The sequence below is a fragment of the Palaemon carinicauda genome, chromosome 26 (assembly GCF_036898095.1).
Source record: "Palaemon carinicauda isolate YSFRI2023 chromosome 26, ASM3689809v2, whole genome shotgun sequence".
Classification (NCBI taxonomy): Eukaryota; Metazoa; Arthropoda; class Malacostraca; order Decapoda; family Palaemonidae; genus Palaemon; species Palaemon carinicauda.
Window position 1 is genome coordinate 28,653,132 of NC_090750.1, and position 4,916 is coordinate 28,658,047.

Below are 4,916 nucleotides of genomic sequence, written 5' to 3' on the forward strand. Positions count from 1 at the left end.
ACTGTATTGTAATTTCCAACGCAGATGTGCAATATCTTGAGCAAAGCAAAAACCTTTTCTGTTGGCGGAATACCTCCTGAATGTAGGCCAGTCGCATGTTGATATGTATGAAAAATGACCAATAAAATCCTACTGAAGAAATTTATTGACCTTTGAACCTGAAGAAAAAAGATCAAAAACCTTTTTATGATCTATATATTCTTGGTTATGCCCGCAAGTATTGTTGGTTAACGGGAATATGTTACAAATATAGCACAGCACATTAACTTAATTCATGTTAATTAATTTCAATTCCATTTCTTTTTCATCTTGTCAAAGTGAGTTCGTGAAGAGAAAATGTCATTTTGGCGATTGCCGACATGCTTATTTGTGCATACCATGAACCTACCATGTACAATGTGGGGCAGCCAACTTACAGGCAAAATTACCAAATTATGCATCATGTTACATATCTCACCTCAATTAGCCGAGATATCCAATCTCAACCTTCGGTCTGCAGCGCTCCTCAAGAAGAGCCGCCCGTAATTACTGTCTGACCAGTCAAAGGACTCAATAACTTTCTAGCCATAGTATCTCAATGGGAAGCTGGTGCTCTGGCCAACCTACTATCAGTATACTTGAACAAATGAAGCAACACTCCAGTACAAGGCTGAGCAAGCTATATATTCGGAAGATCACCTGTGTCAAAATCTACATACCTAGTGCTTTACTTAGTACTAGTCTTATCACAGTCTTATCCGCTTCAGCTGTACCCACTGTTAGTGATGTACCCTTTGAACGGACAAAAAACATAACATTATATCTATTTAAGAAGTATAGAGAACATCCCTGCTTATGGCAGGTAGAATCTGCAGTCTATAAGAAAAAAAAAATCTAAAATCAAGAGCATATGTTGAGCTGTGCTTGCTAGTGAAGGAAATCAATGCTAAATACACCCTTGAGACTGCCAAGAAAAGAAAAAAAATAACACCTTGCACAGTCAATAAATTAAGGAACAAGACCAGGCACTCGGTAGAACGCATACTTTTGCCTATACCATGCCGTATATCAGAAGATAAACAATTGAATTAGGCAATATTGCCGCTAATATCATGCTAATCAGAGAAAATTTACCATAATATAGAAAAAAAGACGTTTTTCATATTTTTGTGACCTTAATTACAACTCTTACCACGAGGAATGGGGCCACTGAACAATTACGGTGCAGTAACCCCTTGAGTGAAGAAGAATTGTTTGGTAATCTGTATTGTCAGGTGTAGTAGGGCAGAGGAGATTATGTAAACAATAGGCCAGACTATTTTGTGTGTGTGTAGGCAAAGGGAAAATGAACCGTAGCCATAGAGAAGGATCCAATGTCGTACTGTCTGGACAGTCAAAAGACCCCATAACTCTCTAACGGTAGTATCTCAACGGGTGGTTGGTGTCCTTTGTTTAGTCCAATCATTCTCAAAATCATTAGATTTTGAGAATGATTGGACTAAACGTCCTTGTATCATGGCCAATCATCTAAAAAAAATTATGATATTCGGTACTCTAGTTTTTGAGCTATGCGAATCACAAACACACAGATAGACCTACAAGCAAATACGCACCTATTAAGACAACCATCGCAACGAAGTTGGCGAAGGTAATCAAAGCTGATTCTGAGATCCAATAATTAATATGCTTACAGTGATGACCTAATATATGAACCCAAGCTATGGTGCTTCAAATACCTTGAATTTCTGAGTGATAGAGAATTTCCAAGTGGGAGCACATCCTCTCTCGATACGCCAGAAACGGTGAGCTGTCTAAAGATGTTTAGTTTGATGTAATTATGTAAGCTTGTAACAATTTTCCCTGACACATCTATAACGATGCTGCTTTGATTAAGATAAAATATTTACAGTCGAAATTCGAGAATGTCATGCCTATTTTATTTTAAATTATATATATATACATAGAGCCATAAACAAATTTATTTCGTGTATATATGGAAAATACACCCACAATTAACAAAAAAAAAAAAAAAAAAAAAAATATTTTTTTCATTTAGAAGGGACCATATCCCTTCCTCTTCAGAAAATAAATCATTTGATCTATGGGGGGCGGGGGGAGACCGGTGTTGCAGGTGCAGGCTGTCAGTAGGTCTGAGTGTTTATGGCTGCTGATGCCGTTTTTTGTTCAATGTTTTTTTTTTCTTTCTTTTTTCGTCCTGTGGTGTGTTTGGGCTATAATTGTCTTCTGGTGTGGTTTCTCGTCCGATTTTGTGTGCCGTAACATTGTAGCATTAGTGTTGTCTTTGTGCAAGCTGGGAGTGTGAAGGTCTTGAGCATGTTTACCTTTCCTTGAGATAATTAAAGTGAGTTCTCGGTGCATTTCATACCTAACCACCGTATGCAGTGTAAATATAGTTTGAAAACACCATTAAAACACATATTCATGCCTACCGAAGAGTAATTCGCGAGGGGCATTAAAATTCTATCATAAAAAAGTTGGACACATTCTCTCTCTCTCTCTCTCTCTCTCTCTCTCTCTCTCTCTCTCTCTCTCTCTCTCTCTCTCTCGCTTTGTCTGTTTTTTTCTTTTGCTATTGTTCTCTTCATTCGCAATGAGTACTGTTTTAGTGCTATTCTTGCGGTCTGCGTATAAATCCTATGATTAAAAGCTATATAAAAGATTGGAAATTGCGAAATCATAATATATCGTAAAATCTCAAAGTCTTAATGATTTGAAATATAATCCACCCGTTTTACCGATATTAATCGACCAGTGATTCCCAACCTTTTCACTACTAAGGGCCCCTTTTTATTTGAATGCGTTTTCCCACGGGCTCCCTGGATATGGAAATAGCTATCAACTAAACATGCTGACTTGATTAATTAAACAGTTAACTCGACTTACTAGAATGCTAAATAGAATAACGAATAGATGAAAATGAAATACGAAATACAGAAAACAATTCCTTTATCTTATTTTGCTGATACTGAGGAATTCTCCAATCATATGGACTTGAAATGTTTTTGTCTGATTGTTTTGTTCAAACGTTACAAAACGATCCTACATTTTGGTCTGCGAAATATTGTTGAATCTCGATCCTGTATTGGACGTGAATAAAGTGCCAATTTTATGGTTTCTATCCTATGATCGTGATATTCAGTGATCCCTGACACGTTTATTGGGATTTGTGGGCCAGAGATTTGATTTTAAGTTCCGGAATTTTAATTTTCATTTTGTAGCTTAAAACGAATAGATATTTAAAATTCCATAATAAGCTACAGTAAAAGAGTTCAACTATAATCTACGAGCTTAGTTTCCTACACTATTCTTACACCAGGAAAACAAAAGATATTGATAAATCTATAAATTTTATATAATAAATATAATTTTAATAAGTTAGCTATTGCATTATATATTGCACTCGATTCTCCCGTATCTCAATTACAAAATATGTTCTTATTGGGTTTAAAATGTTTTTAGTGGATACTGTACATTTTTTACCCATATAGTCAATTGAGAGAGAGAGAGAGAGAGAGAGAGAGAGAGAGAGAGAGAGAGAGAGAGAGAGAGAGAGAGAGAGAGAGAGAGAGAGAGAGAGAAGCCAAAATTTCGTGTTCACGTTTTTCAACTTTGGTCACGGAGACCTTTACGGCCCCCAATTTCTCCTCGGACCCCAGGTGATTATAGACTAACGATTATCCTTATGTCACATTCCGAGCACAGACACTTGTGATAACACGCCTGCATGTAAATAAGTCTTGTTCATAATGATACCTTTATTCAATTGTAAATTTTTTAGATAATATAATACTCTAGATATTGGAAGTTGGTATTGAACATACAGTAGATATATTCTTGGTATTATCATTGTTTTTATCACTAAAACAACACATATAACAGAAATCTGTCGGTATCTGAAATAATTCCATATATAAGTAATTGAAAACTTTTCTGATCCCTTCCTCGAATGAAACCAGTAGCTACACAAATGACAAAGGTAAATATAGAAACTATTTTTTTTTCAGAAATCATTGGGGATAGAATAAAAAGGTAAAATCCCGAATCGTGTTCCAACGGTCTACTACTACTGCAATGGACGAAAGTGACCCAATAGCTTTGTAAATGAAGCATTGCCAAAGCGTAAGGGAATTGTTGGTCGGTATCTAGTATATTATTTTAAATGCTTATGAAACGGTTATGGGGGAGGACAAGAAGAGTTCCATTAGAGCCGGAGAGAGAGGAGAGCAAGGGTAGGACAGGGGAAAGGATAACATGGATGCTGGAGTGAGGGAGAGTGTAGGAAGACATTTAAGGGGAATAAACATAGAGAGGAGAAACGAAAAGGAAAGTGTTACTGCTTTATGAAGAAAAAAAAATGAGAGAATATCAAATTATACCCCATTTCTAAAATAAGGGGAAACGTCTGTTTGAATATAAAAAATAATAGCAAGCAATGTAAATTTATTCATAGCGAGGAAAAAAAGAGAGCGGGTTATATGTTTGATGGATGAAGGGAAAGGATGAGGAACTCAAAGGGGATTGTTCATGTAACTCATGTAAAGTTTGCATGTTGAAGGAAAATGGAAGAAAAAATGGAGGTGAAGTTCTCCAGAATAATTATTTGCGTTTTGTGGGGTAAAGTGGTGAAAAAATATTATTATTTAAAAGATGTATTGAAGTGTCCGGATACGGTTTGAGCAAGTGGAGGAAATGGAAAGAGGTAGATGAGGGAAGATATTGTATAATATAAAGTGATAGGAAGGAAGATAGATATAATTGACTTAGATAATGTACTGAGTAAGAGAAACATAAACATCGAAGAATTGCGATAGCATATGCAACATAAAGCCCTATGTCACCATTTTCTTTTTTTTTTTTTTTTTGAAAGGTCTCTCATTAATGCCAAAAGCAAGGGACAATAACAATGCCCTAGTTGG